The following is a 26,755-nucleotide window of genomic DNA, read 5'->3' on the forward strand; positions in this document are numbered from 1 at the left end:
ATTTAATGCAAAAGGCCATATTAACTGGCCCTTAACTGTGCTGAGAATAAGTGATGGTGGAGTGGACTGTACCAACTGGGACAGTATAACACCCTCTTCTCAGGGGACATTGAAGAAGAAGGGGTGGAAAGAGTGTGAGAGCCGAGGCTGCAACAAAAAGACATCATTTGGTTATGACACAGCACTTGCACATACAAACTGACTCCGGCTGTAATTGTCTGAACAGGCTTACATAAAATTGGGATCCTCAGTGTTTCATCATGGACTGGGGAGGAGCCCACGAGGTCCCACCCAACCCCTCCTAGATGAACTATTGACAATTAACAGTTGGAGAGAAGGTTTCACTTTCTTGAGTCCTGTAGCCTCAGACAAGTTGTCTTGGCTTTTCTTAAAACTCTCCCTCACACTCAGAGAGTTTAACTATTATTAAACTCTGTGAGCCTCAACAAAAAACAAAACAAAATGACAACAACAACAAAAAATGAAAGCAAGGGGAGGATTTGTTGAGAAGAAGGGTTCTAGAGAGAGAGAGAGAGATGAGAGATAGGTAGAGCTAGAGGCGAAGGAGGGCAATTGGAACTAAAAATGACTAAAATTCCTTATATAAATAAATGAAGCTTTCAAACAATAACAAATAAAACTCTATAACTATGAAGCTGTGTTCCAGTAAGTTCTTAGAGCCCCAGGGACCCAAAGCAATCTTGTAACAATTTCATGGACCTTGTTTCAGGAACCTATCTCTGTAACAAACCACCTCAGTGTTTAAGGGCTTAGAATAACAGTGTGATTTCTTACTATGCTGTAGTCTAGGTTGGGCTGGGTGACGTGGGCCTTCTGTTTCTGTGGTGTCTGTGGGAACTAAAACACATAATATGGCTTTTTTTTTTTTTTGTCCTGACTGGTGCTTCAGGTGAGAGGCCTGGACTTTCCAGGGCCTTGCCAGGCAGCTCCAGATCATATGTTCATGTGCTAAGCTTGAGTTTCCTAATGTCCTGGTCTTGTGCTGTGGTCTCAGAGAGGTTTCCAGGAAGTAGTGGTTTCCAGGAAGGCACAAAAGAGAACTTTCTTAACCTCCTTAAGCCAAGCATTGTCACAGCACTTAATACCATACCAATAAGAGCAAGTGACAGGGCCAGCCTAGTTCAGGGTAGGGGAAATAATACCAACTCTCAGGTGGCCAAGGAACAGCAGATGTACAAGACAAGAAAGGACTGGATGCTATTCACCTTTAGAGGCCCTTGAGCTGCTGCCGCAGGAGACCAAGGAGGACTGGGCATTGGACTCATTGCTTATAAATAACTTAACCTTGAACACACTACTTTAGAAACTCTGGGAACACTGGACATTTCAACAATGATTTTAGCCAATTTTATAAAGATTCACACTTGGAAAAACTTTTTATCGAGATACAGGATATGAACCAAAAAAAAATCACAAAATATACATTTCTGTAAAAAAATGTGCATACATATCCCACTATGCATACACATGTAACAAAATCTTCATGAAGTAATGTCGATTCTTAATATGTGCACTGAACTCTGAGGGGTTTTTGTTCTGTTTCATTTTAAACAAAGTACTCTTGACCCGTGAAATTGATATCACGACCTACCAGAGGGGTAGAATAGCGATTTGAACAATACAAATCTCATCCTATCTACTCATTTGGCAGATGAGGGTTCGTGAGGTTGGGCAACAGCTAGAATGCAGAACTCTTGAATTCTGACAGAGAGGCCAGTACTCTCTCAGCTCATTGCATGGCTTGGCCAGACACTGAGCAAGCAGTGATTTGAAGTGAGTTATTGGTTTGTGTAGTTTATTCGTTCTCCTCTGGTCGCCACAAAAAAGCATAAGTCAGGGGTTGGTGGTATTTCCACAGTGTGTTTTCCTGCTCATTCCTGCCCCCCTGCAGTAAAACTCTGTTTAACACATCTCCGCATCACCATGGCCCTTTAAGCTGCATCTATCCCCTGCCTTGAGACTGGCAGTTTTGATTTTGCTTGTATAATGGAATGATAATCTACAGAAAAAAAAATTTACTTAATGCCAAGAGCGAAACTTTCTTGGTTTCAGTGCTATAGAAAACCAGGGCAGTTTTTAAAGGGTGTGTGTGTGGTGGGGGTGAAAATGTCTGAGGAGATTCTGAGGAATGAAGCTGGCTTCCAGGAAAGGGTTTCAGTGCATTTCTGTCTAGAATCATAGCTTGGTTGGCTGACCTCTGAATGCAAATCATTAGTCACTGGTTTCATGGTGTTATGAGGTTGCATTAATGGATGGTCCAATTAGCTCTTAACAATAAAACTGTTCATTAAGTAGACTAAGCTATCTAAACATGGCTCTGGAATTGATGGTGCCGAGAGGCATCGACGTTATTTTTGTTATCACTCTAGTTTGATGTTCTGCTTCAGCAATACAGGAAAGTAATTGGGCCCATTTCGGTCACACTTTTAAATTTTCTAGGAGTCATATTTCCAAAATTAGAAGCAGAACTCATTTTAATTATGTATTTTGAAATAAAAGTAGATCTAAAGTGTAAAAATGACGTATGGTTTCTTTACGGTGTCATTTCTCTCCTTTAATGGTAGCACCCTGCAGAAACACGATGTTCACAAAACTAAGAAATTAGCATGGTTACAATACTGTTTACTCAATCGTAGACGTTAGGTTGGGAAAGAAATTAACCCAGTTGATCCAGGATAGTGTTATTACTATGTATGATCAATCTGAAATATGCACAAAGTATCTCATATTCTTTGATTTTCCCAGATTTTCCAATCCATTGTATGTTTCATTCTCATAGTATAGCCCAGCGCCGGGCAGGCCCATTTCCAGTCTTCATTTCCCACATATACATCATGCAGTAGAGCCATCATCAATAAGGTATTCCTCCCGAGTTGGGCAGTTGAGCCCAGGAAAGCAGTGGTAGTCAAGGTAAATTTACCCTGGGTTTAGAAGTTGAGTGGAATCTCATGATTGAAAGTTAAAAGTTTCAGTATGAATTTAACCCTGATACCTAAGTTTTGAGGCTTCCGTCACCTCATCTCTAAAAACAGTCAGGTAAAACAGACGAAGGAATCTTGGTCACCTCGCGGGATTACTGAGTGGATCGAATGAGGTAACCCCTTAAATACTAGCGCTGTGCCTCACTTAAGCTGGTAAGCCAAGGGATGTTAGCTTTGGGTGGTCAACTGTGGCGCTACCAAAAAGGTCAAGCATAAGCGCAGTTTCTTCAGTGCTGGGTGACATTAAAAGTTAGGTCGGGGCTCTGGTTAATATTTTTAAGAGGCTCGAGAAATGTTTACCGAGTGCCTTCTGTTTGTCAGTTGCTGGAGTGAGTGCCAGGAGTATAAAATAAAAACTCTATGAAGTTCACTGCTTGGAAATGATAGGTAGAACTCTATGTTTGCCGTAAGCGTATTTTTTGTGTGTTTGTTGTGGGACAGTGTAAATTGTTATGGTTATTTATATATTTATTTTTCGGGGCAGGGCTTCTCTGTGTAGCCTTGGCTGTCTTGGAACTCACTCTATAGACTAGGCTGGCTTTGAACTCACGGAGATCTGCCTATCTCTGCCTCCTGAGTGCTGTGACTAAAGGTGTGTGCCACCAGGCCCATCTCCCCTTATGGTTATTTTTAATTTAACAAAGTAATATGATTACCTTGCTCTACGACTATATTTTGCATTTAATTTTGCCTTTTGTTGCTCAATATTGCCTGTTTGAAACCATAGTTTGGGTGCAATCATGTAATTCCTTCTGTGTGCTAGGTGTTTGCTGTAGAATCTGAATGATTGTTTGGAGACATTTGACGTTACCGTGTGTGTAATTTCCACAGAGGGTAGAAGAGGATTCATATATCCTGAAACTGGATTTATAGACGGTTGTTCACTGCCATGCAACATGCTTGGTATTGAACCTAGGTCTTCTGCAAGAGCAGCAAGTGTCCATAACCACTGAGCCATCTCTCCAGCCTCGAAGCTATTTTTAAATAAATGTATTAAGTTGCATTTGTTAGTATAATCAAATAGATATGTGTGTGTTTGTGTGTGTGTGTGTCATATGAACTCTGTGTGTCTGCATAAGTATGTGAGCTTGACATATGTGTAGAAGTCAGAGTAGGACCTGGGGTTGTAACTGGGATCTTCTTACTTTGAGGCAGGGTCTCAAAGAAGCTGATTCTAGGCTGGTGGCTAGTGAGTCCCAGGAAATGTGCTGTCTATGTCCCTTATAGTGTGGGGTTATACCAGGTTCTTGGTGTTCTGGGGATCAAACTCAGGATCTCAAGCTTGCACAGCAAGCCATCTTACCCACCCCAAGCCTTACTAGAGATTGCTTAAAGTATTTACATTTATTTTTTTTTGAGTATTTTTCCTCATATGCATGTAAATGCACCATGTGTGTAATGGCCACAGAGCGAGAAGAGGGTGCCACATATCCTGAAACTGGAGTTATAGATGGTTATGAGTTGCCATGCAGTATGCTGGGAGGTGAACCTAGGCCTTTTGCAAGAGCATCGAGGGTCCATAACCACTCAGCCATCTCTCCAGCTTCTCAAGGTATTTTTAAATAAATGTATTAAGTTTCATTTGTTAGTATAAATAAAGTTTATTTAGTTCTTATTAGGGGAGGCAATGAACCTGTGAAAACAGGATTTAAATAGAACCACCAAAAGGAATATCACCACAAGGCTTACAGTTTTGGAGCCCAGGTATGTGCAACCAACCACCTTGCCATCTCCAGGATGTTCTCTTTGTTTTCATCTCTAAATGTTTCATAAATGTTCTTTAAACCTTACTATATACAAAACCAGAAAGTCACAGTAGTGATTCTACTGAAATTGTGGCTGTCTTTCAGACATTGTACAGTGTAACTTACCTCTCCACCATCCATTCTTCCTCCTTCTTCTTTCTCCCTCCTCCCCTGTCTTTCTTCTATCATTCCCTTTTGTCTTTCTTCTTTTCTTATACTCCCATGTATTTATTTTGTATCCTTTGGTCAATCTTTTTTTTTTTAATCAAGGTATTTAATTTCTGTTACAGGTATAATTGGGAACAAACTTCCTTGAACTTTCAAAAGGAAAGCAAATACTTTATTAGGATATTTAAGAGCAAGTTATTTATATGTCAAAAGCAGATCTAGGTATGAATTCTGGCTCTTACATCTGTTGGGCGTATTCTTTTTGGGTAACTTAACCTCTTTGACTCTTAGTTTCCTAATTTATAAAATAAAAATTAAAAATGTATTCCTTCCAGGTTTGTTTGGAGGATTAAGAAAGAGAGTGTATAAAACGTTTGGCCTCAGAAGGTGCTTTCTTCACTCAGACCTGGGGATATGGCTGATAACTTGCTATGTAACTATCAGGCCAAGAGAGCATCTAATTTGAGGTTAGAGATTGCAGCATGAGAAAAACTCATAAAGCAAGAATTCAAATAAACAAAAGTGAAGAATCTGTAAGCTTTAATTAGCTAAATATGATCTTTGGATTTTAATGTTCAATTTGAAATCATGATAAAATAATATTTTGGTTTATTACTTACTCTTTATTAACTTATTCATGTATTCCTGTGCATCTATTTTCTCATCTCATACTTGCTTCATAAGAATCAAGTAGAAGCTTTAAAGCAAAGTATTCCTTATTTTGTTACTGGAGGATGAACCTTGAGATGGGCCCATCATGAACATGTGATCTACCACTGAGCTACATCATAGCTGCAGGACTTGTAAGACTAGCCTTTTCCTTCTGTCAGCTCACCTTGATATGGAAAGAGTTCATGGGGCAAGGAAGATAGACAACCAGAATAAATCTAGCCAGTTTTCCCCTTGAAGGATCTGAGAAGAAGCAGGCAGAGACATAGTGAGAATGTCTTCTTCCCATTTTGTAAATTTAGCTTTTATTTGCCTCTGTAATTGTCATTTTGGAGGTTTATTGCCTCAGTCTTCTAACAGAGGCCCAGTCCTGCAAGCTTCTAGCCTGCATATTATCTAATCTAGGCCCAGAATGCCTTTAGCCTGTGAGACTTACTGCTGAATAAATTCACCCTTTCTAGCTCTTTGTGAACTCTGGCTGGCTGGCTCAACTCATTTGTTTTGGTTCAAAAGCCTCACCAAGCTGACTGAGTCAAACTGGCTTCTCTCAGCTCCTGGCTGAATTGCTCTGCTTGGACTCACACTAACTCTAGCAATCTCTTCTAATCTTCTGGCTCCTTCTTTTTCTCTGGCTCATTGTGTCTTCACCTGTGTCTAGTTTGTACTCTCTTTAACCTGTTTCTGCAAAATTCTCCCAGTAAAACTTCCTCCCCCTCCTCTGCTCTGCTCTCTCTAACTTGCCTCTCTTTCCTCTTCTGTTGTCAAGAGAGTTGGCAAACCTTTCTGTCCTACTCTGTCAAATCTTTCTCTGATTAGTTACTTTGTCTGACTCTAAATCAGACATCACTTTTAAACATGGGTGCTTCCTTATACAAACTAACTTTACTGTCATTGGGATTAAACGTGTGTGCTAAGGGTGTGTCTGCATTTTTGCTTTCACACAGACAGACCTAGAAGGTCTTTAGATGTGATCAGAGTAGCCATGCTTCTGGATTAAAATTTCTCTAACATCTTTTGATTAACGACACATAATAGCGGCACCAGGAGGTTTTAGAATCCTGCAAACAACTTTCAGAACCTGGAAATGTGAATGCCTGGAAATGTGAATGCCCAGTGTGGCAAGGCTGGAGGCTCTTGTAATAGTACCAACCTTGTGATGATACTCTACTTGTCTAAGGGGGCTAATATCTTAGATTAGGAATGAACCTGAGGGGAGCTCTTCGGCATAAGGCTTGGGGGACATGATTGATAAGATGGAGGACTACAGGGGCCAGCAGGCTCTGAGAGGGATGTAAAGAACTGGATATGACTGGTCGGGATCAGGAAGGGGAAATGGACAACGTAATTCCATTAGGAAAAGTGTGAGATATCCCTTTGTGGAGGTACATGTCAGTAGTGTATGCTGAAGAGGCAGGAAGGTCACAGGGAAAAAAGTGAGCTAGAGGCTGCCACACTTCTAGCTCACAGAGAAGAGAATGAACCAGTTGTACTAAAGGATACTGGGTAAATGAGCTATCAGTTACGTTGACATTCTTCCACATGCCCTGACAGCATGGACATGTAAAAGATTTAAATTCCTCACACAAAGTTAAAATATGTCCTGTTGTATTCCTAGTGTTGGGGGCAGGTTCACTTGTGTATGTGAAGGAGGGTGAGCCTTACCTCTCTAAAGAGATCAGTAAGAACACTAGAGGAACACTGTTCTGGGAGGAAGAGCAAGCGCCCTTTTGGTCATACATGTTAATTCTCTAAGTAGAGAGAATGAGCTGCTTTTAGGTGTATGAATCTGAATTTCAGAGAAGAGCTGTGCTGAAGAATAAAACTAAGTTTTCAGCAAATCAAAGATGGTTTTGTGCAGGGCTTGATAGCCTCTGATAACTCTTAAAGATTGTAGACCTCCCTCCCATTTGTTAGCTTTTGGCAACTACCTCAAGGATGATAGAGGCTGGAAGAGGAAAACTGAACTCCCTCTTTCCTGCCTTTCTCCCTTCCATTCTCCCTCCCTCCTTCCCTCTCTCCTTCCATTTTTGTTGCATATGTGCATATGTTTGTGTTAGAGGCCAAAGGTCAACATTGGATGTTGTTCCTTAAGAGTCATTCCTCTTGTTTTTGAGACAGAACCTTTCCCAGGACCTCTGCTTGACCCATGACATTAGGATACTTGTCTCTGCCTTCCAATTTCTGGTACTCATGCACAAGCTTTATGGATTTTTAAAAATGATTTTTTATTATATTTGTAATTAAAATAATTTAAATTGTGCATGCATGTGTGTGTGTGTGTGTGTGTGTGACGTATGTATAGATGACTCCAGATGACTTTGGATGCCAGAATAGGTCTTGGAGTTGCTGGAGCTGAAGTTACAGGCAGTTGTAAGTTCCGTGAAGTGGGTCCTGGGAATAGAATGTGGATCCTTTGTAAGATGAGTATGCATGCTTTCTTAATCATTAAGTGTCGGTCTAGCCCCTTGTGCTTGGGTTCTGGGGCTAAAACTAATGTATTTGTACTGTCCGTCAAGGACTTTATTAACTGGGTTGTCTTGCTATCTTAATCACAACCTTCCTGAAAATGAAAAATTGGTAGTGAACAGAGATGGCACAGGGGTTATATTGGTTTTGAATAGGAAATTCTTATGCCTGTACATGGCTACCTGTGAGGACAGGGAGAATTCAAGATTGTTTAGTGGAATGCGTGCTGACGATATCATACGCACATTATCCAGGCCAATGTACTGCACGCAGTCTTATACTTTCGTTTTTTTCAGGGTTTACTACAGAGTCAAGAAAGCATTCAAGGTCCTTGCCTCTGATTGAACAGCGACAAATGATCACAATAACGTACTATTGACCTCAAACAGTTAGGAGGACTGTAACCGTTTTCACCATAAAACATGTTCCTCTGATTTAAACCTTGCATAATATTTACACGTACCCAAACATCACACGATATTCTGTGAATATATACGTTTTCTATGACTTCCTGTATGGGTTGCTCGGGAGGCTGAATGTATTTGCCCATTTCTACACCAGTTTCTGGGCTGTATTGTGCAGCTCCACAGTCAATCCTATATTGTCAACTTTAAAGCTGTGGTAATTGCCGACCTGGATACATACTGAGTACTTAGGAATATACAATCTGGGTAGAAATCAAAAATCCCCTGAAAGTTGATGTTACAGCTCTTAACTCATGTCCCCCCTCTCTTTTTCTTGCTTCTAAGGTTGACAACCGCCCACATGGCACTCACTGGTTCTCAGCGTAGCCCACAGAAATGGCCGCTGGCTGCGTGCCAGCGTCGGGAGGACGAGACTGTCGAGAGCTTCCTCGCTGCAAAACCTTGTCAACGGCAGAGCCTTGTTCCTCAGTCTGAAGGATTTTTCTTTTCCTGTCGCTTTGTTTTCCCTCCCCACCTGGGAACAGGACTCAGAATGGGTTACTAATCATATCATGGGAACTGTGATTCTGAACAACACGAGCCCACATTCGGGAGGCATCACTCACTGAGCTGTACCAGTTAATACGTGCAGAAGGGTGAGGCTGACGGCATCCGGGAGCGACATGGCTCCTTGTAGTTCCTGCTTGCTTGGAAAAAAAAAAAAATAATGCTAAGGCCTCTTGCCTATTTTTGGCAACTGTTATCTTAAATTAATCGAAGTGCCGATTTTTCTTGTTTAAGAATCAATGACCACCAAAGTTCAGGCAGCAGCATTTCAAAACCCAAAGACTCTACTTTAACAACCTCTCCGGTAGCCTCGGATACTCAGGCTAAGGAATATTCTTTATTGGGAATTTCGATTGGATTGCTGATTAGAGCAATAAATGGAGGAAGCTTGCAGGGCTCACAGCATTTCCTTGACTGCATAAAAACACTTTACCTTTTACTCTACAGGAATAATGTTTTAAAAATTGATCCTCTCTGGCTTTAGGACCTATTCTAGCCGCTAAAGTCTCACTGTCTGTCTTAGACACATAATGAAAATACATGTCTGAAGAGTAGGGAACATTTTAATGACTCTCTGTGTTACTGCGCTTGTACTGGACGGGGGGAGAATCAGCTCATTAACTTAAGATTTCTTTACAATGATGGAGTTTGGATTCACACACTTGTCATGTTTGGTTTAGACTAGGGGCTGTGATAGCTCAGAAGACTGCATCATCTCCCAGCGTTGTCAGGGGGACTCCAAGTGGCTCTGGAACTGTGCTGATATATAGAAAAGAAGGATTGATTGACACCCCTCTGTTACCACAGACGCAGGGTTTCCTGTGTCTGTAATTCTTTACCTGGCTTGTGCAGTAACTATTTGCAATATAGTTTGGAATATTTGCTATTCCTCTTGCCCCAGGCATACTGTCTATTTCCTTGTTAGTACAACAGATGGATCAGTTTTCACTAAGCACTAGGTCTAGGTGTATTCTCAGAGCTTATCATTTGTGGTTTCAGACACCACAAAACCCCCACAGAGCGGACTTACCTGTTGCTGTAGTTTCCAATGAGAACATAAAGCACAGCAGCACAACATGAATTGATTATTTATTTATTAATTTATATTTCTTAAGGTCAATCAGTGAGTGGTAGAAGAGAAACAGACCCATTGGTATCCTACAGACCAATGGTTTTAAGCACTGTGGTCAGGGACTTTGTGAGAGAGCCTTTTGTTTTAGTAGATTTTGTTTGTTTGATTGACTTTCTGTTGTTATTATTTGGTTTGTTTTTGCTTATATTGTTTGGATTTTGAAAACTTTTATTTATGGTTAAATTTCTTTTAAATTTTCTTTCTGAAAACATACAAAGGAACATGCTTCATTAAATATTTTAATCCCAACTGACAACTTTTGGATAGAAATAGTAAGAAAGAAGTAGTAAGAAAAGCCTCTTGGATGGGGGGAGCCAAGATGGCGGCGCCAGGAAAACAGAGCATCTGAGCAGCAGGACAGCACTTTTCATGCAGAGACCAGGAGACTGAACTCGGGGCCCTGAAACTACATCTATCGTGTTTCCCAGGTGAGGGGAGGCTCCCACGGCATGGAAATCATTCGGGTCCACTCACGGCTACCCAGCCAGAACCCGGAAGAAATCTCGGGTAACGCGGGCTTTGGGTCTCCGGGCTGGAGCCGCAAGTGGGCGTGTCCCAGCCACTTTCCCAGGCTGATCCGTGGGCACAAGGGTACCTGAGACTGGGAGTCCCAGTCGTGGGGGGACCCCACGGGGAAGCAGGGTTGCTGGTCTGATCGCAGGTCACCCAGTCTCTCCCCGGAAGGTCTCTGCCGCCATCACAGCCGAGCTCCTGCCGTGCGCAGAGAGCTTTGCGCTCAGCTAAGCGGTACAGAAAAGCTGTGCGCCCCAGTACAACAGGGACTGGGAACCCCTGTCCTGAGAGGACCCCACAGAGAAGGAAGAAACCGTGCTGCTGGGGTCACCTAGGGAAAGTCTAGCAGACTGCAGATTGCAAACAGACAGAACTGAGTGCCCCAAGACACCAGAGCAGTACTCACCCGCCACAGATTACGTGATCACTAAATTTACAGCAAGAAACCCAGAAGGAGGGCAGCTGCCCCCAGGACTTCTCCCGGTGAGAGGAGAGCCCTCTTGACTAATCAGGACCACAGTTACCACCCAGGTCTCTATGCCTGAGGTGAGCTGTAGCAACTCCTGAAAAATACCAGACATCCAGGGACTATACCCAAAAAACTGGGAAGGCTTCCTTCAAGAAAAAACATCTTCCTGCTAAAGGGATTCTCTCCACTACAAGAGTCCAGGAACAAACAGAAACTAAATTCAAACAACTAAGATAGCCCAATGGGTAGAGGACAGCGTAAAAGTTCAACCAACAAAAGCCAGAGCATTATGGCATCTCCAGAACCCAGTTATCCAGGGGCAAATAGCCCTAGACACCCCAGCATAAATGGAATTCAAGGAGACGACCTAACATCTATGCTCAAGAAGATGATAACAGAGGAAAAAAATAAAATATGAAAAGAAATAGAAGAAGCTGAAGCCAAAAAGTATGAGGCATTTAGAGAGGAAATGCTTAAATCACTGAATGAAATAAAAGAAACAGTGGATTGTTCAAACAAACAGCTGAAGGATTTGACAGAAAAACATGAAAATACAGTCAGACAGGGGAAGGAAACCAACAAAATAGCTCAAGACCTGAAGATAGAATTGGAAAAATTAAAAAAAAAAAAAAAACACAAATGGAAGAAATTGTGGAGAGAAAGAACTTAGGGAAGAAAGCAGGAACTACAGAGGTTAGCATAACCAATAGGCTACAAGAAATGGAAGAAAGAATCTCAGGTGTGGAAGATACAATGGAAGAAATAGATGTATCTGTCAAAGAAAATGATAAATCTAAAAAATTTCTGACACAGACCGTCCAAGAAATTCAAGACAACATAAAGAGACAAAACCTAAGAATAATAGGAATAGAGGAAAAAGAAGATTCCCTGAACCAAGGCCCAGAAAATATTTTCAACAAAATCATTGAAGAAAATTTCCCCAACTTAAAGGAGAGGCCAATAAGAATACAAGAGGCCTATAGAACACCCAATAAATTAGACCAGAAAAGAAAATCCTCCCGCCACATAATAATAAAAACTGTAAGTATACAGAACACAGAAAAAATACTAAAAGCTGAAAGAGAAAAAGGCCAAGTAACATATAATGGCAAACCCATTAGAATCACACCTGACTTTTCAACAGAGACTATGAAAGCCAGAAGGGCCTGGACAGATATCATGCAGACCCTAAGAGAACACAGATGTCAGCCCAGGCTACTATACCCTGCAAAACTCTCAGTCCTCATAGACAGAGAAAACAAGATATTCAATGACAAAAACAAATTTCAACAATACCTACAAACAAATCCAGCATTACAGAAGACACTGGAAGGGAAAATACAACCCAAGAAAGCTAGCTACATTCAAGAAAACACAGGAAATAAATAACCCCACTACAGTAAAACAAAAAGCAACCAAGCACACAACCCTATGACCACAGCCAACATCAAAGTCAAAGGATCTAACAGCCACTAGTCATTACTCTCTCTCAATATCAATGGACTTAATTCTCCAATAAAAAGACACAGACTAACAGAATGGATGCGTAAACAAAACCCAGCAATCTGTTGTATACAAGAAACACATCTAAGTCACAAAGATAGACATTACCTGAGGGTAAACGGATGGAAGACAGCTTTTCAAGCAAATGGACCCAAGAAGCAAGTAGGAGTAGCCATTCTAATATCTGATAAAATAGTCTTTCAACCAAAATTAATCAAAAGAGATGGGAAAGGACACTTCATACTCATCAAGGGAAAATTCCACCAAGAAGACATCACAATCTTGAACATCTATGCCCCAAATATAAGGGCACCCACATTTGTGAAAGAAACATTGATAAAACTTAAACCACATATAGATCCCCACACACTAATAGTGGGAGACTTCAACACCCCACTCTCAACAAGGGACAGGTCAACAAAACAGAAATTAAACAAAGAAACAATATCTCTAACAGAGGTCATGAATCAAATGGACCTAACAGACGTTTACAGAACCTTACACCCAAACACAAAAGAATTTACCTTCTTCTCAGCACCTCATGGAACCTTCTCCAAAATAGACCACATAGTTGGTCACAAAGCAAGCCTCAACAAATACAGGAAGATTGAAATAATCCCTTGTATCCTGTCTGATCACCATGGAATAAAGCTGGACCTCAGTAACAACAGAAATAGCAAAAAGCCTACACATACATGGAAACTGAACAACTTGCTACTAAAAGACAGCTGGGTCAGGGAAGAAATAAAGAAAGAAATTAAAATCTTCCTAGAACTCAATGAAAATGAAGACACAACATACCCAAACTTGTGGGACACAATGAAAGCAGTGCTAAGAGGAAAGTTCATAGCACTAAGTGCCTTCAAGAAGAAATTTGAGACAGCGCATTCAAGCAACTTAATGGCTCACTTAAAAACCCTAGAAAAAGAAGAAGCAGACACACCAAGAAGGAGCAGACGGCTGGAAATAATCAAACTCAGGGCTGAAATCAATCAATTAGAAACAAATAAAACAATAAGAATCAATGAAACCAAGAGCTGGTTCTTTGAGAAAATCAACAAGATAGACAAACCCTTAGCCAAGCTAACTAAAAGGCAGCGAGACACCATCCAAATCAACAAAATCAGAAATGAAAAGGGGGACATAACTACAGACACTGAGGAAATCCAAGCAATCATTAGGACTTACTTTAAAAGTCTATACGCAACAAAATTTGAAAATTTAAATGAAATGGACAATTTTCTTGATCGATTCCACTTACCAAAGCTAAATCAGGACCAGGTAAATCAATTAAATAGTCCTATATCCCCCAAGGAAATAGAAGCAGTCATCGAAAGTCTCCCATCCAAAAAAAGCCCAGGACCTGATGGTTTCAGCGCAGAATTCTACCAGACATTCAAAGAAGAGCTAACACCAATTCTCTTCAAACTATTCCACAAAATAGAAACAGAAGGAACATTACCAAACTCATTCTATGAAGCCACAGTCACCTTGATACCTAAACCTCACAAAGACTCAACAAAGAAAGAGAATTTCAGGCCAATCTCCCTTATGAGCATTAATGCAAGAATACTCAACAAAATACTCGCAAACCGAATACAAGAACACATCAAAGATATCATCCACCATGACCAAGTAGGCTTCATCCCAGGTATGCAGGGATGGTTCAATATATGGAAATCCATCAATGTGATCCACCATATTAACAAAATGAAAGAAAAAAACCACATGATAATCTCCCTAGAAGCTGAAAAAGCCTTTGACAAAATCCAACATCTATTCATGTTTAAAGTATTGGAGAGATCAGGGATATAAGGCACATATCTAAACATAGTAAAGGCGATATACAGCAAACCTATAGCCAACATCAAACTGAACAGAGAGAAACTTAAAGCAATCCCACTGAAATCAGGGACAAGACAAGGCTGCCCACTCTCTCCATATCGCTTCAACATAGTTCTGGAAGTCCTTGCTAGAGCAATAAGACAGTTGAAGGAGATCAAGGGGATACAAATTGGAAAGGAAGAAGTCAAATTATCACTATTTGCAGATGATATGATAGTATACGTGAGTGACCCCAAAAACTCTACCAGGGAACTCCTACAGCTGATAAACACCTTCAGCAAAGTGGCCAGATACAAAATTAACTCAAAAAAATCAGTAGCCCTCCTGTATACAAAAGACAAAAGGGCTGAGAAAGAAATTAGGGAAACAACACCCTTCACAATAGCCACAAATGACATAAGGTACCTCGGAGTAACCCTAACCAAGGAAGTCAAAGACTTGTATGAAAAAAATTTCAAATCTCTGAAGAAAGAACTAGAAGAAGATATGAGAAGATGGAAAGGTCTCCCATGCTCATGGCTTGGTAGGATTAACATAGTAAAAATGGCCATCTTACCAAAAGCAATCTACAGATTCAATGCAATGCCCATCAAATTACCAACACAATTCTTTACAGACCTGGAAAGAAAAATTCTCAACTTCATATGGAATAACAAGAAACCCAGAATTGCTAAAACAATCCTCTACAATAAAAGATCTTCTGGAGGTATCTCCATCCCTGATCTTAAGTTGTACTATAGAGCAACAGTTTTAAAAACTGCATGGTACTGGCATAGAAACAGAATGGTGGATCAATGGAACCGAACAGAGGACCCAGAAATAAACTCACACACTTATGGACACCTGATATTTGACAAAGACGCCAAAACCATACAATGGAAAAAAGATAGCATCTTCAACAAATGGTGCTGGTCCAACTGGATGTCTACATGTAGAAAAATGAAAATAGATCCATACTTATCACCCTGCACAAAACTGAAGTCCAAGTGGATCAAAGACCTCAACATAAAACCAGACACATTAAATCGGCTTGAAATAAAAGTGGGGAATACCCTAGAACTCATTGGTACATGGGAAAACTTCCTGAACTCCAACAGCACAGGCTCTAAGACAAACAATCAATAAATGGGACCTCATGAAACTGAAAAGCTTCTGCAAAGCAAAGGACACCATCATCAAAACAAAGACACCTCCTACAGATTGGGAAAGAATCTTCACCAACCCTTTATCTGACAGAGGACTCATATCAAGTATATATAAAGAACTAAAGAAGCTGAAAAGCAGCAAACCAAGTAACCCACTTAAAAAATGGGGAACAGAGCTAAACAGAGAATTCTCTGTAGAGGAATACCAAATGGCAGAGAAGCACTTAAAGAAATGCTCAACCTCATTAGCCATTAGGTAAATGCAAATCAAAACAACCCTGAGATTTCACCTTACACCCATGAGAATGTCCAAGATCAAAAACTCAAGTGACAACACATGCTAGAGAGGTTGTGGAGAAAGAGGAACCCTTCTCCACTGCTGGTGGGAATGTAAACTTGTACAACCACTCTGGAAATCAATCTGGCGTTTTCTCAGACAACTAGGAATAGTGCTTCCCCAAGATCCAGCCATACCACTCCTAGGCATATATCCAAAAGAGGCTCAAGCACACAAAAAGGAAATTTGCTCAACCATGTTTTTAGCAGCTTTATTTGTAATAGCCAGAAGCTGGAAACAACCCAGATGCCCCTCAACTGAAGAATGGATGCAGAAAATGTGGTACATCTACACAATGGAATATTACTCAGCAATGAAAAATAAGGAAATCATGAAATTTGCAGGTAAATGGTGGGATCTGGAAAGGATCATCCTGAGTGAGTTGTCCCAGAAGCAAAAAGACACACATGGTATATACTCACTCATATAGACATACAACATAGGACAAACCCACTAAAACCTGTACATCTAAAGAAACTAAGCAAGAGAGAGGACCCTACCTAAAATGGTCAATCCCCATCTGGAAAGGCAAAGAGGATGGACATCAGAAGAAGAAGAAAACAGGAAACAACCTAGGAACCTACCACAGAGGGCCTCTGAAAGCCTCTGCCCTACAGACTATCAAAGCAGATGCTGAGCCTGATGGCCAACAGGCGGGCAGAGTGAATGGAATTTTATGTAAGAACTGGGAAATAGTAAGAGCTGGAGAGGACAGGGTCTCCACAAGGAGAGCAACAGAACAAGAAAATTTGAACACAGGGAACTTCCCAGAGACTCATACTCCAACCAAGGACTATTCATAGAGATAACCCAGAACCCCTGCACAGATGTAGCCCAGGGCAGTTCAGAGTCCAATTGGGTTACATAGTAATGTGAAGAGGGACTGCCTCTGACATAATCTGACTGGCCTGCTCTTTAGTCACCTCCCCCTGAGGGAGGAGCCGCCTTACCAGGCCATAGTAGAGGACAATGCAGCCACTTTTGATGTGAACTGATGTACTAAGATCAGAAAGGAGAGGAGAACCTCCCCTATCAGTGGACTTGGGGAGTGGCATGCATGCAGAGGGAGGAGGGAGGGTGGGATTGGAAAGGGAGGGAGGGGCTTATGGGGGATGCAGAATGAATAAAGTGTAATTGATGAAAAATTTAAAAAAAAGGGAAAAAATAATTTAAGAACCTTAAATGACTTTCAAAAGTGGAGGAAAACATGGAGTTAGTCAATTTACATGGAGCACGTCTTGCCCCTGGGGGCAATGGTCTCCTGAACCTACTCAGACCTTGGACACCACCACTGCTAGTTCTAGAACTGAAGCAGGATGTTCCAACGAGGGGGTTAAGGCTTCTCATAATATTTCCTATAAGCCCACACCTGTTTGTTTATATCCCCTATTTTTATTCATTATTAGCCAGATAGAGCCAAGTAATTGTGGTAATGATACTTGCTTTTTTGCCCAATGCTGTAATGCTAGTAAATTTACTAGCTGGTTACTCGCATGCCTCGCTGGGTGCCTGTGCCCGTTGATGCCCTCACACTATGACTCTCTTCAGACAGAAAAGGGATCTTGGAATTACAGCTGCCATTGTTACTGCCATCTCATTGGCGGCTGTTGGAGCTACCACCACGGCATTAGCCATGAGTCATACTTTGCAGACTGCTCAGACCCTGAACCTTTTAGCCAATGTAGCTCATGCCTTAGATGTACAAAAAGGAATTAATGCTCAACTAAAAGGAGGTTTGATGGTGTTCAATCAGAGGATTGACCTTGTGCAGGAGCAAATTGATACCCTATGGCAAATTGCTCAACTTGGCTGTCAGTGAAAGTATGCTGGACTTTGTGTCACTAGCATACAACATGAGAATTTTCCCTGTGCTGCAAATCTGTCTAAACAATTGTCTAGCTATATTTTAGGTAATTGGACTGGAGAATTCGATACTACGATGGAGCAGCTGAGAGTGGCCATTGTCAAGGTAAATTCTAACAGAGTGGATTCAGGACTAGCCCCAGGATTATCATCATGGATTGCTGCAGCCATGAATCATCTGAAGGAATGGGTGGGCATGGGAGCGTTAGCAGGCCTTCTGGTGTTGGTCACCTTGGTTTGCCTGTGGTATATATGCAAGATTAGAGTCTTACAACAGTGTAATGCAGCCATGACCATTCAGGCCTTTATAGCCATTGAAGCAGGACAGTCTCCCCAAGCATGGTTGGCTACCATAAAAAGCCAAAATGTTACGTTCAGGATGCGAGGCTAAGCAGTGCACTCAGGGTCAGCCGCTTTGGACCCAGAGAAGAGCATGTCTGATTGCATGCGGGTTGATGCCCCAGGTCCCGCCTCTGAGAAAAAGGTATCGGACGGGTCTGATGCTCTTTGGGTGGATGACACCTAAATGAACATCAGTACAAAGTCCCAATTTATTTCTAATATCAGAGATCAGACCACTACTCTTGCCTGATGCATCCAAAACAAAAAGGGGGAACTGTAGAGAGCTGCGTAATGCTGTGCCTGAAAGATGGAGCTGGTTTCTGCCTTCCACCTTCCCGATGGTGAGTGTTCTCTGTCACAAACAACTCCGCATTTGGCTAAGGCTGAGGATCTGGCTTGCTTCCATGTATGTGGACCTATCTGCATTGTCCACGTGGCATGCTGAGGTTGGCTACCCAGAGGCTATTTAAGCTGTGGGCTGGCTTTACCCAGGGTCAGATGATTGTTCAAGGTTCCTGAATAAACTGCATTGAAAAAAAAAAAAAAAAAAGAAAAGAAAAGCCTCTTGAGTCATGAAGTTCAGAAGAGAAGTAAGGACCTGTTTTACAATACTGACACTTTGCCCTGTGAGCATCAGCTATTAAGGACTCAGCAACTTGGGTGAAAATCCTAAATGTATTTTCAATATGCAGTTTATTCTATGTTAATACATACCCTGAATGTAGCATTCAAAGACACTAAAACCTCTACTGGGCATGCACGTCGAGATTCCTTCAAAGTGTGACTGTGTTGATAAGAGGAGAGAGGGCTTCACAGTTTTAGCCTTTGAAATTCAGACTTGGCCTAAAAAACCGGACTTTCAGAAGTGTGGACTCACATTTGCACCTTCATTCAGACATTTTCTTTCAATGTGTTGCATGATGCTAGACATTTCTCAGGATGCTTTGGCCTAGATTATGTTGATTTGCTTCTGTTAAATCCTGTTCTGCCTCACAACCATGGTATGGGAATGGGCTTCCTCTGGGTTCTGCTCTGTTGAAAGCATTTAAGTAAGCAGGGACCTCATAAGACAAGAGCTCACTGAAACTCCACCTTGGGAGATCTCTGTGTAGACCTACCTTGACCCATGTCTAAATGGAATATGAGCCACTGGTTCATTTATTTCAATTTATTCCGTATGATTCTATATTACATAATTCATTCCACTAGTATGAACAGCATTATCTTTGTGACTCTCAACTCAATCAAAGTGTTACTTCCTGGTTATTTTCACTGTGGTTCCAGAAAAAAAAAACATTATTAGCATATAGGCAAAATTTTGTTGATTTCTCCTTGTCCATCTGCTACCTTTGCAATCCCACAGCAACTCTGAGAGGAAAAGGCATCCAAGTCAAGCCTCTCCATATTAGAGAAATGCGGTAACTAGGGGTTGCATTACTAATTTGATTTTACTGATGATCAGAGATAGGAAGAGAATTGTAATTGAAATGCATCAGGACTGATTTGTGAATGTTGGTACACAGTTTCCATCATTGTTATGTTATTATGCCATTAACATAAATTAGAACATAGAGGTAATTTAAAACTGTTAGCTGATACAGGTATATCTCATTTCTGTTGATAATCAAATATAAAGGAAGGAGGTCGGGGTAAACTACATACAGTATAATTGTGTGAACTGTTAATGGACAGTTGCATTTAAGTTCTAGCAAGAGACAAAAACAAACAAACAAAAAAACCAAACAACAACAAAAAAAAACCCCAAACCCCAAAACCTCCAACCTGAATTTCTTTTATTTTTCGTTACACATAAATTTAAAATAAAATAAAACAGGTCCTAGCTGTCTCTTAGAACTTTCTTAAAGTTGCTTCTTCTCTTTCACTCAACACCGATTTGCATAGGTTTTATCTCTCTCTCTCTCTTTTTCAATCTTGTACATTTATACATGACATTTTCCCTTGAGTACAGAAGCCACTAAGACATGATTGGAGAGCATTTCAGTTGATAACATGATCTCCTAAATCACTTGTGTACTGATGAATTGATTCCCTTTTATTTTTGACAGAGTGTAGCCATGGCTCCCTTGGACCTCACTCTGAAGTTTAGGCTGGCCTTGAATTCACAGAGATCTACCAGCCTTGTCTCCTGAGAGAATGCTTGGATTAAAGTCATGCGCCATCATGCTTTCCCTTCCCATATTCTTAACATTTTGGAAAAAAAGAAAATAAGCTAGCCCCGAAGTAGCTATTTTCTTGGGTTAAAGAAGCTGAGAAGTGGGGCACATGGTGTAAAGGCTTTAGACTTTGCTGTGGGAAAAGGCTTGCTGCTGTTTTTTATGGAGTCTGTCAGGTTAAGTATTTTACCTGGCCTTTGGCACCTAATGAAAGGAAAACTGAAATTGATTACATGATGGGAGATAAAGCCAGAAGAGGGACCATGGATTTCTCAGATTTAAGCCTAAGAAATCTGACACACTCGAAGCTTCGCTCTCTCAGCTAAAGAAGTTGGGTTGTCGATGGATATCACAAAGAAAATACTGGACAAATGTCATGCTGAGAAATGTGATATGAGACCTTGCTGCGACCAGATGTCAAGGACCAAATGTAAAGTGATAAATGACCCCCTAACAGAATCAGATTCTGTCATTTCATCTCATCCTAAAAGGGTTCCATCAGTTCTAGTAGAGTCTGAATATCCTGTGCTACAGATGATTATGATTTGGGCATACTGGATCTGAGCATTGGAAGGTACAGAGTCAGACTGGAAAATAGTGGCATGTAAACTCACGGAGAGAATGTTTTAAGAACCCACCAATATTTGCAGACATGAAGTACTAAACACCAAGCCTGGTAAGTGGAGTTGTTTCTGAGTGAAGAAATCCGTGATCATCAGGGAGGACAAGGGAAGTATGTCATGATATTACTTTTGGAAATCCTAGGGTTGTAATCCTAGGGTTGTCCTCAGACAAACTCCTGGGAGTCCAGTACTGCTTGCTTGGCCCTCAGCCTGGGTCTCAGTGTATCGGGTGTCCAAGGTGAGTTCTAGCTAGTGTTGTGATACCCAAGGAGTGCATATGCTTCATCAGGCACAAGCATCTGAACCAGCATGGCACAGACACTTACATGATACCCATGTGTGAGGACTGGGCTGTCCTTCCCTCCTGTCCTTTCTTCGCCCATGCTTTTTCTCATCCTCTTCTTTCCCGATTCCATTCCTTTTCTATCAGTTCAGCAGTTAACACCATTTAACGTCACTTCGTCTCTTTCACATTGAACAGAAACATCAAGCCTCTCATAACTTAATGATTTGTTTACAGGTCCAAAATAATAGTAGAGGGGTCATCCCTGGGGAGAGGCAACGTATTTTCCAACTTAACTTGTAATAATTTCTCACCTGTAGAATAAATAAAATAAGGCTGGGGAAAGTAGACATAGGTTCATATGAAAACATGTCAGTATCATGTAAATACATTAGTGAGACAGAAGAAATCCCAAGGATCAGAGTCAGGGTGATAAATAGGCAATACTTGCTAGTCTTCTAGGGAAGAAAACTCTACTAAATTTATTTATTTGAAATTATGATTAAATTACAAAAGTATTGGACATGGGGCTTAAAACATTTTTTAATTTATGTGGTTAAATGAATACATCAAGAAAAGCGGTATGTAAATCTTCTTTTGTTAACTTGACAAATAGATTATTATGTGTTAAAATCCTATTGCAAACCTTCTGGCTTTTCACGATACTTCTACTGTAGAATAATAAATATTTTTATTAATAGTTAATAATAAATATTATCAATTCAGATCTTCAGATAAACGTGTTTAAAGTGACAGGAACTCATGAAGGGAGGCCAGTGGGATGAGGAAGCATATGCCTTACAAGAAGATCTGTGATGTATTTTGTGACACAGGGTTGTGATGAGGGTGGTTCTGAGCTGATGGAACAATGTGTGTATCCCTATTGGGTTCTGACTTCTCAAACTTCTGATACTGTAACAAGTGCTTGGACTTTAAGACAGTTTTTATTTTTGCATTTACTTGTGACTAGAGCATTCAGATATATGGCAAAGGGCACACATGGAGGTCAGAGGACAACCTGGGGGAATCAGTTCAGTTCCTTACCACATGGGTTCTAGGGTCATAAAGCTTGGTAGCAAGTACCTCTATCAAGTATTTTTCTCATCCCACTCGAAATTTTTTTTTATATTGTTATTTAATTTTTTGCTTTATTTTATTATTTTTGTGTGTGAGTATTTTGAATGCATTTATGTGTATATACCATGTTCATATCTGGTGTCCATTGAGAGCCCAGAGGACACTGTATCTCTTGGGGTTAGAGCTAGCAAATGAGCTGCCATGTGGGAGCTGGGATCCAAACTCAGGTGCTCTGCAAGAGCAGTAAGTGCTCATGCTTGCTGAGCCAACTTTCCAGCCCTCTATTTGGCAGTTTTTAAGGAGCTAAACAAGATGCAATTCATATGCCCTTGTTAAAATGTTGTTGTTGTTGTTTGTTGGTTGTTTCTTTATCTGTTGGGGAGATGCAAAAAACAAAAACAAAAAACAAAAACAAACCAACCTGAAACAAAACAAATCTTTTGCCCAAAAGATTCCACTCAACTCTAGTGAACTAATGAAGTTTTTTTTTTTTTTTTTTTTTTTTTTTTTTTTGTGTGTGTGTGTGTGTAGTTGTTCTTGTAAGAGTATGGCTGAGGGGCTATTTACAGCTATATAAATGACTGAAATGTCCCTGCTAGTGTGGGTGTAGACTCATCAGAATAGCATCCCTGGAGCTCCCCCTCAACTTGCTGGCGGTTTCATTGGTTGTATAGTCTCTTTCTCTAGCAGCTGTTAGTGAGTGCATAGGAGGAGCCTTGTGAGTCTCTCAGGAGATTCCTGAGACTTTGTGACTTTCTATTTTACTTCCTAGTCTTAATTCCAAGGCAATAGCAACACAGTATAAGCATAGCACTGTCAGTAACACAGTACTGAAACACTAGCCTGAGCCAGCTCCTAGAAGAAGCCGAAGTTTGCCAGAGGGAAATTTTATTAGTTTTCTTTATCTGGTTGTCAAGGTGCTCAGTGAAAGATGGTTTTGGAAAAGTGCACGTGCGAAGTTACATCAGTAAAAAGGGCTTGGGCCTTACAAGGGTCATACTTTGGTACTGGGCTAGAGCTTCAACAGGAAGGGACATTTCCTTTTAAGCTTTATTAAGTGAGAAGAAGAAATTTACGTTTGGGACTTGATACAGGTGAAGATATATGGGAATCGGGTTGAAGCGCTCCTCCTTAAGTGAGTGTGAGAGAAACTGCTCAGGCAAGCAGCTCCAAGTACAATCATTTGGAAAAATGAATATCAAAAAGTTTTAGCTTTAATACTTTTCAAAATAATGCTTTCTATTTAGATTTATATTTGATATTAGAAAATCTCTCTGGTCTATCATGAACTCTGGGCACATCATGATGAAAATACTAAAGCCAATTGTAGTAATGTGTTTTGCACTTGGGAATAAATGTGCATTTTCAGAGAAAGCTCAAAGGGCAATTTAATAATGAATAAATATGGTCTCTAGTTTATGAGGATAGAAGACTGCCTCTGTAATTTCAAAGGATGAGCTGGTATATGTGGGGATAGGAGAGAGAGAATGAAACAGTGTGTGGTAAATGCAAGAAAAATGCAAAATTGAAAAGAAATGAAGTTCCCTTATATAGGTGATCTCTGTACCTAAATTACACCCATTGGGAAAATTGTGCAGGGGTCACGGGAGGAGAGAAAATAGGACATTAGAGTTATAGTCTATAAGAAAAAAAAATCCTGGGATGCTTATTGGGCATTGGAACCAATATTGTATAGCTGATCAAGAGTCTGGGCTTTTGAGTATAGTTTTAAAGCCTTTCTTCTTATCAGTTGTGTGATCTTGGAAAACTTATTTTCCTAATCCTTATATATTCCATCTTCTTACATGGATAATAATTTTACTTCAGAAAAGTACAGTGTTAAATCAGTAAATCCATATGATGTTGTCACAATGCTTTCCACAGACAAATGTTTCATGAAGTTAAACTAGGTCTTAAAAATATGACTATCAATACATCTTTTTGTGATGGCTCATCTCTTGGCAACTTGACTGGATTGAGGGATGGTGATGTGCCCCTCTGCTGTGTGTGTGGTTTGCGTGTGTGTGTGTGGTCAGAGGCACTGTGAGTGTGGGCTGCTTTGTCCAATGGCCTGGGAGCCCAGGTGGACAGACTATGAAGAGATAGGATGGCGGGCCACGTGTGCTCACTCCATTCCTCAAGTGTGGCATGTCTTCGACCTTTGCTGCCTCCACTGGCAGACTCCAGCATCTTCAGCTTTCCAGTGTGGGCTCACTACAGTTGTTCTCCAGGAAGCTTCTGGAGCTTCAGTATCTGACCGAGACTGCTAAGGCTTCCAGCTTCTTGGACTAGGCAGATTGGATTCTCTGATGCTGTGGCATACGGGTGTCTAACAGTGGCCTACCCAGCTTCCTATCACGTAAGCCAATCCAACAAATCACCTTCAGTTATTGCAACTGTGCTCTTCTAGAGCACCAAGAGTTGAATGGAAATTCTATCATGGTTTGCAGCATGGCACAAGCTGGTCATAACTCTTCCTTAAGTAGCACTGGAATGACCTTGACCTTGCCTAGTTATGAATAACTCTGAGAAGAAAATAGACTGCTTAAGAAAGGTAAAAGAGTCCTAAGTTTTAGTCCTTTTGACATGAACCCTAAACCTAGAATACTTAAGCATCTTGCATAAGGCTCCCTTTCCTTTCAGTGTTATGGGTTTTGCCCACTTATTTAGGACTTTTACATTGTGTCATTGGTTTTTAAGATCCTTAGAGACAACTCTCAGTATCTATTAAAAGCTACAGACTCCCTTCCTACTATTACAGGTCTGCATATGTACAAAACTTCTTCCTTGTGAGGTAGGCAGAAAAGAATGAAGGAGTAAGGAGTCTTATGTCTTTAAAGAATGAGTGGTTATCAGACTCTGAATGAAAAAGATAGGAGAAAGAGGAGACAAAAAAAGGAGTAGGGTAAGGAGAGAAAGGAGAAGCTTAGGGAAGGCAGATTACCAGTTACTTATTTACCCTTGCACATCTTAGGAGATATCCATTTCGCTCTAGCCCAAAGCCCTCTCAGAGAGGGGTAATACACAGGACTCCTGGAACAAACCACAACAGACAGACAGGCTTACACTGTAGGAATTCTCTCTTTTCAGCCTCAGTGGGTGGAGGTCTAAGATCAATGTGTTCACAGAGTTGATTTCCATCTTGCCCCCCTTCCTTCTCTCCCTTCCTCTCTCTCCCTCTCTCTCTCTCTCTCTCTCTCTCTCTCTCTCTCTCTCTCTCTCTCTCTCTCTCTCTCTGTGTGTGTGTGTGTGTGTTTGATTTCAGGGTCCATCCTGCGCTACATTCCTGATATCTCTACATGTCATGTCCAAACATTTTCTTCTTGGAAGGATACCAGCAGCCACATTAGATTACGGCTTCAATCAAACACCTCATTTTAACTTTTTTGACTTGCTTCTTCAAAGATAACAGTCTCCTAACGGTCACATTCTAAGGTGGTAGAAGTCTAAATGGAAGCCTGAACCTGGTGAAACAGGACGGTGTTGTAGGTACAACAGGCAGGGTCAATTCCCAGACTCATACGTCGGAATCCTTTTTTACAGAATATTCTTTTACAGAAGAATATTTCTGTAAAGGAGGACAATACAGAGTGAGGTTACCATTGTCTTTTTTCAGCCCTCGGGACCCTAAAAGTATCAAGTTGACAGTGGGCTGGCTATTTGACCGAGGTGTGCCCTGACTCCTGTGTCAGCTCTCTTTGCAGGAGAGGGAGGTGTGTGGGGACAGAAGACCTTTTGTAAGTCTAAGGATGGATTTTCAAGAAAGCTGCCAATCCTGCTACAAAGATTTCACTACCAGCTTGTCCTCAATGCCTGGTCACTCCCTGTGCAGTAACACCCCCAATCCTGTCAGATTGTCTTTGGTTTTACAGATTTTTTTTAATAATAACTTTCTAGCAAACATCAGTGCCTTTTTCTGTCTTTCAGATGTTGAAAATTGCAAGTTGCACGGTGGTTATGTTTTTATATTATGTAAAGATTATTTCTATTTTGGGCACTCTCTGACAGCTCTTTTTGGAATAGTGCTGTAACAAACCTATTGAAACTTGCCTTTATGGAGAACAAAACAAGCTCGATAATTATTTTGCCTACTAAGTGGCAGGTAGGTTTGTCAGGTTTTTGTTTTTGTTTTGTTTTGCTTTGGTTTTCTCTTCAGCAATTTTAAGCTCCCTGTATCACTGTTACAGGTTTACCTTCACCAGGGAGTTTGGCTTGCATTTGTTGTATCTTATAGGATGTAGTTCACACACACACAAATAATGAAGTACTTTCATATCTTTTATACAAAGCCAGGGCATTGTCAGGATTGAAGAGGTGACTTGGAGAAGTGGAGCCAGGTCTAAAATAAGAGAAAAATCTCCTCCTCTCCTTTGACTTCTTCTCTCCTCCTCTTCTCTCTCACATGTTCCCCTTTTCCTTTTTCCTTTC

General features: G+C 40.8%; 1 long non-coding RNA gene across 2 annotated transcripts in view; it reads left to right on the forward strand.

Annotated features, from left to right (window-relative positions):
- LOC132657054 (uncharacterized) overlaps positions 1-10,039 on the forward strand; it is a 31,196-nt gene extending 21,157 nt beyond the window's left edge. For both annotated transcript variants that reach the window (XR_009594893.1, XR_009594892.1), the window contains exon 4: positions 8,800-10,039. This is a non-coding gene — a long non-coding RNA (uncharacterized LOC132657054). The remainder of the gene's footprint in view (positions 1-8,799) is intronic.
- The last annotated feature ends 16,716 nt before the right edge of the window (positions 10,040-26,755 follow it).

The sequence above is a fragment of the Meriones unguiculatus genome, chromosome 10 (genome assembly GCF_030254825.1).
Source record: "Meriones unguiculatus strain TT.TT164.6M chromosome 10, Bangor_MerUng_6.1, whole genome shotgun sequence".
Taxonomy (NCBI): Eukaryota; Metazoa; Chordata; class Mammalia; order Rodentia; family Muridae; genus Meriones; species Meriones unguiculatus.